We start from the raw sequence: 12637 nt of genomic DNA, 5'->3' as shown, positions 1-12637 counted from the left end.
ACTGCCCTTGTGCTCATGCGGTGGAGGAGAACTTCGTGGGCTATACTCAGCCTTGTCTTAGGGTAGTAAGTTGGTGGTCTGTTGGGGGTATCGTCGGACGGGCCACAGTGTCCCCTGACCCACCCATGTCTCAGTCTCCAGTATCTATGCTGCAGTAGTCTATGTGCTGGGGAGCTAGGGTCAGTCTGTTATCTGGTGTAATTCTCCTGTATTATCTGGTGTCAAATCAAATGTATTTATATAGCCCTTATATCAGCTGATATCTCAATGTGCTGTACAGAAACCCAGCCTAAAACCCCAAACAGCAAGCAATGCAGGTGTAGAAGCACGGTGGCAAGGAAAACTCCCTAGAAAGGCCAAAACCTAGGAAGAAACCTAGAGGGGAACAAGGCTATGAGGGGTGGCCAGTCCTCTTCTGGCTGTGCCGGATGGAGATTATAACAGAACATGGCCAAGATGTTAAAATGTTCATAAATGACCAGCATGGTCAAATAATAATAATCACAGTAGTTGTCGAGGGTGCAGCAAGTCAGCACCTCAGGAGTAAATGTCAGTTGGCTTTTCATAGCCAATCATTAAGAGTATCTCTACCGCTCCTGCAGTCTCTAGAGAGTTGAAAACAGCAGGTCTGGGACAGGTAGCACGTCCGGTGAACAGGTCAGGGTTCCATAGCCGCAGACAGAATAGTTGAAACTGGAGCAGCAGCACGGCCAGGTGGACTGGGGAAAGCAAGGATTCATCATGCCATGTAGTCCCGAGGCATGGTCCTAGGGCTCAGGTCCTCCGAGAGAGAGAAAGAAAGATTGAATTAGAGAGAGCATACTTAAATTCACACAGGACACCGGATAAGACAGGAGAAGTACTCCAGATATAACAAACTGACCCTAGCCCCCCCGATACATAAACTACTGGAGACTGAGACAGGAGTGGTCAGGAGACACTGTGGCCCCATCCGATGATACCCCCGGACAGGGCCAAACAGGAAGGATATAACCCCACCCACTTTGCCAAAGCACAGCCCCCACACCACTAGAGGGATATCTTCAACCACCAACATACCATCCTGAGACAAGGCAGAGTATTGCCCACAAAGATCTCCGCCACGGCACAACCCAAAGGGGGGGCGCCAACCCAGACAGAAAGACCACGTCAGTGACTCAATCCTCTCAAGTGACGCACCCCTCCAAGGGACGGCATGGAAGAGCACCAGTAAGCCAGTGACTCAGCCCCTGTAATAGGGTTAGAGGCAGAGAAGGGGAACCGGCCAGGCAGAGACAGCAAGGGTGGTTCGTTGCTCCAGAGCCTTTCCGTTCACCTTCACACTCCTGGGCCAGACTACACTCAATCATGTGACCCACTGAAGAGATGAGTCTTCAGTAAAATAATTAAAAGTTGAGACCGAGTCTGTGTCTCTCACATGGGTAGTTAGACCATTCCATAAAAATTGAGCTCTATAGGAGAAAGCCCTGCCTCCAGCTGTTTGCTTAGAAATTCTTGGGACAATTAGGAGGCCTGCGTCTTGTGACTGTAGAGTACGTGTAGTTATGTACGGCAGGACCAAATCGGAAAGATAGGTAGGAGCAAGCCCATGTAATGCTTTGTAGGTTAGCAGTAAAACCTTGAAATCAGCCCTTGCCTTAACAGAAAGCCAGTGTAGGGAGGCTAGCACTGGAGTAATATGATCAAATTTTTTGGTTCTAGTCAGGATTCTAGCAGCCATACTTAGCACTAACTGAAGTTAATTTAGTGCTTTATCCGGGTAGGCGGAAAGTAGAGCATTGCAGTAGTCTAACCTAGAAGTAACAAAAGCATGGATTAATTTTTCTGCATCATTTTTGGACAGAAAGTTTCTGATTTTTGCAATGTTACGAAGATGGAATTTAAATATGCTCCTAATTCTCCTTCCCTCCCGGGGGACCTGAGCCCCTGGATCATGCCTCAGGACTACCTGGCCTGATGACTCCAGGCTGTCCCCAGTCCACCTGGTCCTTCTGCTGCTCCAGTTTCATCTGTTCTGCCTGCAGCTAGGAAACCATGACCTGTTCACTGGACATGCTACCTTGGCCCGGACCTGCTGTTTTCGACTCTCTGTCTACAGCACCTGCTGTCTCTACCTCTGAATGCTCGGCTATGAAAAGCCAACTGACATTTACTCCTGAAGTACTGACCTGTTGCACCCTCTACAACCACTGATTTATTATTTGACCCCGCTGGTCATCTATGAACGTTTGAACATCTTGAAGAACAATCTGACCTTAATGGCCATGTAATCTTATCTCCGCCTGGCACAGCCAGAAGAGGACTGGCCACTCCTCAGAGCCTGGTTCCTCTCTAGGTTTCTTCGTAGGTTCCTGCCTTTCTAGTTTTTTCCTAGCCACTGCTTCTCCATTGCTTGCCTTTTGGGATTTTAGGCTAGTTTTCTGTATAGCACTTTTTGACATCCCTTTGAGCCAGTCAGTACAAAGATACAGGTGTCCTTCCTATTGATTACACTTTGGGCGGTGTATCAATAGACCCAGTCAGTACAAAGATACAGATGTCCTTCCTAACTTAGTTTACAGAGAGAAAAGAAACTGCTCAGGGATTTCACCAATAGTGATTTAATACAGTTACATAGTTTAATGGCTGTGATGGGAGATACCTGAGGTTGGAAAACAACATACTAATGTAACAGTATAACTTTAAACCGTCCCCTCGCCCCGACACGGGAGCGAACCAGGGACCTTCTGCACACATCAGAGCAAGTGACGTAACTGATTGAAACGCTAGTAGCGCGTACCCGCTAACTAGCTAGCCATTTCACATCCGTTACACTCACCCCCCTTTCAACCTCCTCCTTTTCCGCAGCAACCAGTGATCCAGGTCAACGTCATCAATGTAACAGTATAACTTTAGTACGTCCCCTCGCCCCGACGCGAACCAGGGACCCTCTGCACACATCAACAACTGACACCCACGAAGCGTCGTTACCCATTGCTCCACAAAAGCAGAGCAAGGTGCAACACTACTTCTAGGTTTCAGAGCAAGTGACGTAACTGATTGAAACGCTAGTAGCGCGTACCCGCGAACTAGCTAGCCATTTCACATCCGTTACACTAACATACACAATACTAACATAAATGAGTGAAAAGGAAGCCTGTACAGAATTCAAAAACATGCATCCTGTTTGCAATAAGGCACTATAGTAAAACTGCAAAGAATGTGATAAAGAAAAATAACTTTTTGTCCTGAATACAAAGAGTTATGTTTAGAGAAAATCCCAACACATCACTGAGTACCATTCTCAATATTTTCAAGCGTGGTGGCTGCATCATGTTATGGGTAAGCTTGTCATCGGCAAACACTACAGAGTTTTTCGGGGTGATAAAAATAAGAATAAAGCTAACCTAGTTCAGTCTGCTTTCCAACAGACACTGGGAGACAAAATCACATTTCAGCAGGACAATTACCTAAAACACAAGGCCAAATATACACTGGAGTTGCTTACCAAGATGACATTGAATGTTCCTCAGTGGCCTAGTTACAGTTTTGACTTAAATCATATTGAAAATCTATGTATAATCCAGGTCTGCAAAGATCTTAGATTTAACCCCCCGCCCCCCATAAAATAAAAATGAATGTTCTAAAGTTAATTTCCTGCAATTCTACACATTTTGCCATGGGGCGTAGCGCAAATGTTTGTTTTAAAGCATGCTTTCTGCAGTTCTACATATTATGCCATGGGGCCGAGGTAATTTTTAGCAGTTTCTCAACCAGCTTCACCTGGAATGTTTTTCCAACAGTGTTAAAGGAGTTCCCACATATGCTGAGCACTTGTTGGCTGCTTTCATCCCGGAGTTGCCTCTTCACTGTTGACGTTGAGACTGGTGTTTTGCAGATACTATTTAATGAAGCTGCCAGTCGAGGACTTATGAGGCGTCTTGTTTCTCAAACTAGACTATCTAATGTACTTGTCCTCTTGCTCAGTTGTGCACCGGGGCCTCCCACTCCTCTTTCTATTCTGGTTAGGGCCAGTTTGCGCTGTTCTATGAAGGGAGTAGTACACAGCATTGTACGAGATCTTCAGTTTCTTAGCAATTTCTCGCATAGAATAGACTGATGAGTTTCAGAAGAAAGTTCTTTGTTTCTGGCCATTTTGAGCCTGTAATCGAACCCACAAATGCTGATGCTCCAGATACAGGGGGCGGCAGGTAGCCTAGTAGTTAGAGCTTTGGACTTGAGATCGAATCCCCGAGCTGACTAGGTAAAAATCTGTCGTTCTGCCCCTAAACAAGGCAGTTAACCCAGTGTTCCTATGCCATCATTGAAAATAAGAATTTGTTCTTAACTGACTTGCCTAGTTAAATAAAGGTAAAATAAAAAATAAAATACTCAACTCATCTAAAGAAGGCCAGTTGTATTGCTTCTTTAATCAGGACAACAGTTTTCAGCTGTGCTAACATAATTGCAAAAGGGTTTTCTAATGATCAATTAGCCTTTTAAAATGATAAACTTGGATTAGCTAACACAATGACCCTGTCCTTCAAAGATAATTAATTAAAATCCAAATAACTTCACAGATCTTCATTGTAAAGGGTTTAAACACTGTCCCATGCTTGTTCGATGAACCATAAACAATTAATGAACATGCACCTGTGGAACAGTCATTAAGTGTGTGTGTGTATATATATATAGAACATGTATTTTTTATTTAACTAGGCAAGTCAATTAAGAACAAATTCTTATTTACAATGACGGCCTACATCGGCCAAACCCGGACGACGCTGGGCAAATTGTGCGCCGCCCTATGGGACTCCCAATCACGGTCGGTTGTGATACAGCCTGCATCCGAACCAGGGTGTCTGTAGTGATGCCTCTAGCACTGAGATGCAGTGCCTTAGACCGCTGTGCAACTCGGGAGACGTGTGTATGTGTGTGTGTGTGTACATTTTTTGGTAGTTACAATCTTGTCCCATCGCTGCAACTCCCTTACGGACTCGGGAGAGGCGAAGGTCGAGAACCACACAACCTCCGATACACGACTCTGGCAGTCTCGCGGTCCTAGCTTTGATGCACCCTGTACTGTCTCTGTCTTCTAGATCGGGGTTCCCAAACTTTTTCACTCGGGGGGGCCCCCCATCCAGCATTGGGGAACACCCCAAATCTAGCTTCTGATGCTAGCAGGGCAATCGTTAGGTTGTAGCATTTGGTTTACTTTAGATTTTAAAACCATAAATGTTTGTGATAACTAGCTAGCTAAGCTACTGTGTTTATACACACACACACACACACACACACACACACACTCACACACACACACACACACACACACACACACTAAGAGCATTTGCTAAATGGCAAAAATGTGTTGTAACGAAGCTTGCAAGTAATTTCCATATTTCCTCCTTTCCCACATCTGTGCAGCTAGACTGATTTGTAATGGAGCTGCCCAATTACAGCAGGCTGCTAATGCAGCAGCTCCGCGCCCTGAGGAAGGAGGGTAAGTTCTGTGACTGCTCTATCCTCGTGGGGGACACCCCCCATCGTGCCCACAAACTGGTGCTGGCCGCATCCAGTCCGCTATTCAGGTGGAATAATTAACCATTATTTTCAATAAAGCAGCTTTGTCACCTGTAGTGTCCAATGAAATAGCAATGGCCTTATTTATGAACATTTCATAGCCTACGGAACACACATTGTAATACATATCCTATAGTACACCCACAACAAACCACTCCTCTGTCTCAGGTCTCTGCTGGAGGGCACAGACAGCATCTGCATCGACACGGCCTTAGTGTCTTCCCAGAGTTCTCCTGCGTGCTGGACATGGTATACACCGGAAAAATATCCCCAGGGAAACACAACTTCACCCGCATTATCGCCGCCGCAGACAGCCTGCAGATGTTTGACGTAGCTGTGGGCAGCAAGAACATCCTCACCAACCTGATGAGGCAGTCGACTACACAACCAGTCTCACCTCCACCCACCGCCACCCAATCACAGCTCAAACAGCTTCAGAGCCAGGGGGCCAAGCACACAGCTTCCCCAGAGACAGCTGCCTCTAGCATTGGAGAGTGTGGTGTGAAGATTCCCTTCCCCTGGGCTCCAGAGGGGACAAAGGTGGGTGAGGGAGGTTTGGAAGGTGGAGTGACCACAGAAGCCAGAGTGACCACAGTAGCCAAACATTGCGAGTCAATGAATGTGAAAGAGGACAGGAAAGAGAAGGCCGGCCCACCATCTAAAAGAGCTCGCCTACAACTTCCAGAGAGCACGGGTGGGTTTCAATTCAAATGGAATAAAACTTTATCACAATGTTCTGTTCTGGCATTTCAATGTTCTGTATCCTGTTTTTTTATGCTCAGGTGACTAAGATTGTATTTCCTGGTTGCAGCTGACGTGGACCCCTGTCTCAGGGAGGTGCCAATATGGCGGAGATGGAGGATGTGCAGCAGTGGCTGAGAGCACTGTAGACCTGGGACGATATCTCCACTGAGGAGAAACAGGTGAAACTTTGGCATGACTGGAAGACAGTGGTCTCTAATATGACAGAGCACACAATTCAACACAACACTCCAGTTGTTAAAGTGTGTGTCGACCACTGTGTGTGTGAACCACTCTTCCTCCACAGCGTTTACAGCATTATTATCTCAGGGGATACTGTCATGCTGTGAGGAAGATCCCAGGGGTCCTGCAGTGTTCCATAGGCTCCAGAACAGAGGTGAGGGAGAAAAGGAGTTTCTCAGCCCAGACACTACTCACCCTGCTGGGCACCCTGAGTGCCCCCCCAAAGAGTTCCACCAGTGTCCTGAGTGCAACAAGATATTCACCAACCCCGTCCTGCTGGAGAAACACATAGCTGTGCACGCTGGGGGAACACCATACAGCTGCAAGCTTTGCCAGAAGTCCTACCTGAGAGAGAGATTCCCTGTAACACTGACATCCTTGGCTTGAAAGGAGTTTCTGTATTGTGACTCTGTAACAATTACATTTTTTCTTTGCATCTTTGCATTTAACCTCGTTCTCTCTCAAACACACATTGGCCTATAGCACACACACATTTATTCTCATGCTTTACTATTAAAGGATGAGTTGGTAAAGCCTTGTGCTTGCAACGCCAGAGTGGTGGGTTCGATTCCCGGGAACACCCATATGTAAAATGTATGTACGCGTGACAAAGTTTCTTTGGATAAAAGTGTCTGCTAAGTGAAATACAGTGGGGCAAAAACGTATTTAGTCAGCCACCAATTGTGCAAGTTCTCCCACTTAAAAATATGAGAGAGGCCTGTAATTTTCATCATAGGTACACTTCAACTATGACAGACAAAATGAGGGAAAAACTCCAGAAAATCACATTGTACGATTTTTTATGAATTTATTTGCAAATTATGGTGGAAAATAAGTATTTGGTCAATAACAAAAGTTTAGCTCAATACTTTGTTATATACCCTTTGTTGGCAATGACAGAGGTCAAACGTTTTCTGTAAGTCTTCACAAGGTTTTCACACACTGTTGCTGGTATTTTGGCCCATTCCTCCATGCAGATCTCCTCTAGAGCAGTAATGTTTTGGGGCTGTTGCTGGGCAACACGGACTTTCAACTCCATCCAAAGATTTTCTATGGGGTTGAGATCTGGAGACTGGCTGGGCCACTCCAGGACCTTGAAATGCTTCTTACGAAGCCACTCCTTCGTTGCCCGGGCGGTGTGTTTGGGATCATTGTCATGCTGAAAGACCCAGCCACGTTTCATCTTCAATGCCCTTGCTGATGGAAGGAGGTTTTCACTCAAAATCTCACGATACATGGCCCCATTCATTCTGTCCTTTACACGGATCAGTCGTCCTGATCCCTTTGCAGAAAAACAGCCCCAAAGCATGATGTTTCCACCCCCATGCTTTACAGTAGGTATGGTGTTCTTTGGATGCAACTCAGCATTCTTTGTCTTCCAAACACGACGAGTTGAGTCTGACCATATGACATTCTCCCAATCTTCTTCTGGATCATCCAAATGCTCTCTAGCAAACTTCAGACGGGCCTGGACATGTACTGGCTTAAGCAGGGGGACACGTCTTGCACTGCAGGATTTGAGTCCCTGGCGGCGTAGTGTGTTACTGATGGTAGGCTTTGTTACTTTGGTCCCAGCTCTCTGCAGGTCATTCACTAGGTCCCCCCGTGTGGTTCTGGGATTTTTGCTCACCGTTCTTGTGAACATTTTGACCCCACGGGGTGAGATCTTGCGTGGAGCTCCAGATCGAGGGAGATTATCAGTGGTCTTGTATGTCTTCCACTTCCTAATAATTGCTCCCACAGTTGATTTCTTCAAACCAAGCTGCTTACCTATTGCAGATTCAGTCTTCCCAGCCTGGTGCAGGTCTACAATTTTGTTTCTGGTGTCCTTTGACAGCTCTTTGGTCTTGGCCATAGTGGAGTTTGCAGTGTGACTGTTTGAGGTTGTGGACAGGTGTCTTTTATACTGATAACAAGTTCAAACAGGTGCCATTAATACAGGTAACGAATGGAGGACAGAGGAGCCTCTTAAAGAAGAAGTTACAGGTCTGTGAAAGAGCCAGAAATCTTGCTTGTTTGTAGGTGACCAAATACTTATTTTCCACCATAATTTGCAAATAAATTCATTAAAAATCCTACAATGTGATTTTCTGGATTTTTTTCTCTCATTTTGTCTGTCATAGTTGAAGTGTACCTATGATGAAAATTACAGGCCTCTCTCATCTTTTTAAGTGGGAGAACTTGCACAATTGGTGGCTGACTAAATACTTTTTTGTCCCACTGTATATTATATTACTTATCATATCTTTCCGCACACAGCAAATGTCAGGGCTGTGGTATCATAACCGTACCAACCACCCAGAGGTGTTTGCAGGACAGACCCACCGACAGCTCAAGTCTCTGATGCAGTGCAGTGTATGTTGTAAGTTCTTCCCTAGTGCCAGGAGCCTGGCCAAGCACCAGAGGAACCCAGGTGAGGACACCCACAGCTGGAGAGAGACCCAGGAAAGGCTTCCAGACCTAACCTACCCTGTCCATGCTATTACATTACAACTACTCCCCCTTTTATTTGCTTGGGTACACAACTGACGTAATATCTTCTTATTGTTGTTGTTTGATTAGTGTTGTCCATCCCTGTTAAGGAAAATGCCATTTGGGGTTTTCATCTCAAATTATGTATTTGTATTATGTATTCCTTCCAATCCCTTGTGTCTCCTAAATGCATGTTTGATTCTGACGTGCTGCTGGTGGGGAATCCAGATCTGCCATCAGGTAAGAGCTGTGATGTCTTACTGCTATACTCCTAACATACAGTTCTATCTGTCTGTGGCCGTGTCTGCTCTGTGTGTATGTGTATTGAGCTCTTCTCCCCTGTATCCTCCCAGACTCGTCAGTGGTGAAGTGCCTGTACTGCCCCAGCCTGTTCCCCCAGCGAGGCTGAGATGCAGGAGCACGCCAGCACCGAGCATTTCAGCCAGGAGGGGGCAGTGTTCGGCTGCTCTCTCTGCCTGCTCGTCTGCCCCTGCCAGCTGCAGCTCCAGGAGCACTTGCTCTCCTGCTACATAGGGGCGCTAGAGGAGCAGGAGCAGGCCTCCACCTCCCAGAAGGTAAAGTGCATCCTAAATCAATCCTTAAACTCTAATCCCTATGCACTTCCGAAAGGGTTGAATAGGGGTAATGGCTCCATCTATCCCTCTGATAGACTAAGTGTAATTTTTCACCGTGTAGAGCCCCACAGTGGAGGTGTCATAATACCCATAAAATCTAGTTGTCAAACAGGGAAATGGTTCCAATCATTTTTCCACCATTCATTTCCCCATAGACGATTTTAGAAAGGCTTCAAATAAGGCCTGTTTCTTTCGTGTAGGCTTACCCTGGTGTGACGTTTTGATAACCATGTAAATCTATCTAGGACAAGGTGACCTTTTTCAATTGTTTCGGCTCCTTTTACTCCGATTCAAATGCAATTGGCATCAAAATAGACATCATACAAAACTATAAATCCCCGCAAAGTCCTACAGGTCATCTCTAGCTGACACCTTTGCTAACAGTTATTGTGTTGCTAACAGTTATTGTTCACAAAATTGTCCATTTAAGGAAATGTAGACAATTTATTCGTTACTACATTTAACTAACGTTAGATAGTTAATCCAGAGATTCTTAGCTTTGTCTCGATTCTGCAGTCTTGTCCAGATCATAATGGCATTTGTAGTTCTTTACGATAGCCACATTAGCAGCTAATCATCTTTTCATTTTTGGGGGGTAAATACATGTCAATATATTGATAAGACACCTTGTCCTAGAGCGATTTACACGGTTATCAAAACGTCACGCCAGGGTAAGCCTATCAAAAATATTTCCCTGTTTGACAGCTAGGTTTTATGGGTATTATGACTCATACTGTGGTACTCTATTGCTTATAATATCCAAAGCACTTAGTCAAGTGTGTATACATTTTTTACATATGGGTGGTTCCGGGAATCGAACACACTATCCTTGCGGTGCATGTGCCATGCTCTACCAACTGCGCTACAGAGGAAACAACACCTATCCAATCCTGTCAGCTCTACACTATTGAATAGGGGTTGGGATGACGGGGTGTGGCTTTGGCTCTAGGCGCTCCTATATGTTTTCTCCTATGTTAGTAACTATGAGAAGGTAGTGAAATGTGAATGACATGTCATTCCTCCTATTATGTGATTGAGACAGAGGAGGACACTGCTGGTGGAGCAGAACAAATGATCTCTGTGGACCAATCCCAGCAGGTGTTTGTTGCCCTGGGAGACGGAGAGGATGGTCTCTCAAGCACGGAGGTGATGGCGGTTAATGTGGAGGACCTACTGAACGGAACCGTCACCTTTATATGTGGAGGTGACCTCTGGCCCCTAGTCTCTACTTCCTGGAGAAGGAGGAACTGTCCTTCTCAATAGTGGCAGCTTGGAATTAATGAAACAAACTTGACACTGGCAATGCCACTGGTTTTGTATCCTGTAAGAGCTGTAAATATTGAGATGGTGTGTACACTTATACACTAAGTGACAAAGCGTAACCTTTGAACCCTCAGGATTGGTATCTTTTTATTAATAATCAGTCACTCTGTTATTGCCCTGTGTAGAGCTGTATATGAATCTTTCTGTATTTATTTCCTTTTGAACTGGCGTGTGAAGGTTTGGTTGATAAATCTGTGAAATCCAGCACCGTATGAGTTTTTTTTTTAAAATACTACTTTCCAGAATCTTTAAATAATATTTACCTACAGTAGAATTATTCCTCAAACAAATAATGGGATTCAAGGTTTTTATTGAGACAACACATCAGCAGGTTCACAGCAACCTTAGAGTTCTGTCTATGGCCGCGAGCTTACATTAATGGTTCACTAGACGGAATCATAGCGCAGCGTTAGTCAGTCTGGTGTATATACACGCTTGACTGAGGAGGTATGAGCCTCCTTAAAAAAAAAAAAAAAGATTACTGACCATTAATATATACTCAGCTTATTCAATGAACACACTTGAGGTTGATGTTGCCGTCAAACACAGATCTATATATGATCAGATTTCCTCAACCTGATATTAATGCTAACAGGGGGATGAGAAAATATCTACTGCTGGATCAGTGGTTAGTGGCCACTTCTTCCTATGCTAATAAGCACACCGTTTGGGTTTGAAGGTCATAGCCCTGAGTAGAATAGCCTACCTACATTTGAGGTGCTCATTTCAAACATTGAAGAAATTGTACTGTGAACTTGTTGCATTTGGAAAATAAATATATTCTGCAAGTATACATACATTGGTTTGATTGGCCTGGTCCCCTCAACTCAAACATGACAGACTCATACCATACAATCACACTGAAAGACCACCTTAGAAACTACATTGTCACTCGTAATCAGTAAACGCAACAAGCCTTGTGTTAGTTAAAATGAGGTCATAAGCAGAATTTAAAAGAGGAAGTTGCATTGGTTTTGCAGGCAAGTCAAGCAGAGATTTGGGTTTCACAACATGGGTACCAAATGCCATTTTATTAGCCATACACCAAGTAACTTGATAACTTTGACCTACAATCAGGGGTATTCAACTCTTACCCTACGAGGTCTGGAGCCTGTTAGTTTTCTGTTCTACCTGATAATTAATTGCACCCACCTAATTTCTCATGTCTAAATCCATCCCTAATTAGAGGGGAACCATTTTAAAATACTCAGTGGAACTAGCTTCGAGGTCCAGAGTTGAGTTTGCGGAACTTACATTATATAGAATAGCAGGGAATATACACACAGGGGTCTCGGTGGGCGCTGAATACAACATAAACAACCATCTCCTTTACGCAAATGTTTTTTTAACGAGGTGCCTGTTTTTTATTCCTCAGGTCGCAGGGAAGACCTGAGGAATAAAAAACAGGCACCTCCTTAAAAAAAAAATTTGATTATGGTCTCATAATATATTTTTCCCTTTTCGTGTGTAGTTTTACTTATTTACACTTTATCAAGTATAGAAATGGTCCAAATGGACCAACAACATTCTGGTATTTGGTCACTATTTCTTTAAATAGATAAAGGTAAATTGATCATTGTATTATGACCATTTGTTACATGTTTCTATCTACTGAACAAGACTGGGAGAAGTTTAGGCGTTGTGCTGGCACATCCAATAGGCCT

General features: G+C 44.5%; 1 protein-coding gene and 1 pseudogene across 1 annotated transcript in view; one reads left to right on the top strand and one right to left on the bottom strand.

The window, feature by feature from the left end:
• Positions 1-12637, bottom strand: part of LOC129815910 (low-density lipoprotein receptor class A domain-containing protein 2-like) — a 53356-nt gene that overhangs the window by 35262 nt on the left and 5457 nt on the right. The gene's annotated exons all lie outside the window — the stretch shown is intronic.
• On the top strand, positions 4714-6930 carry LOC129816008 (zinc finger and BTB domain-containing protein 40-like; annotated as a pseudogene).

The sequence above is a fragment of the Salvelinus fontinalis genome, chromosome 18, assembly GCF_029448725.1.
Source record: "Salvelinus fontinalis isolate EN_2023a chromosome 18, ASM2944872v1, whole genome shotgun sequence".
Lineage (NCBI taxonomy): Eukaryota > Metazoa > Chordata > Actinopteri > Salmoniformes > Salmonidae > Salvelinus > Salvelinus fontinalis.
The sequence above is the reverse complement of the archived record's forward strand: the minus strand, read 5'-3'. Positions and strand labels throughout refer to the sequence as shown.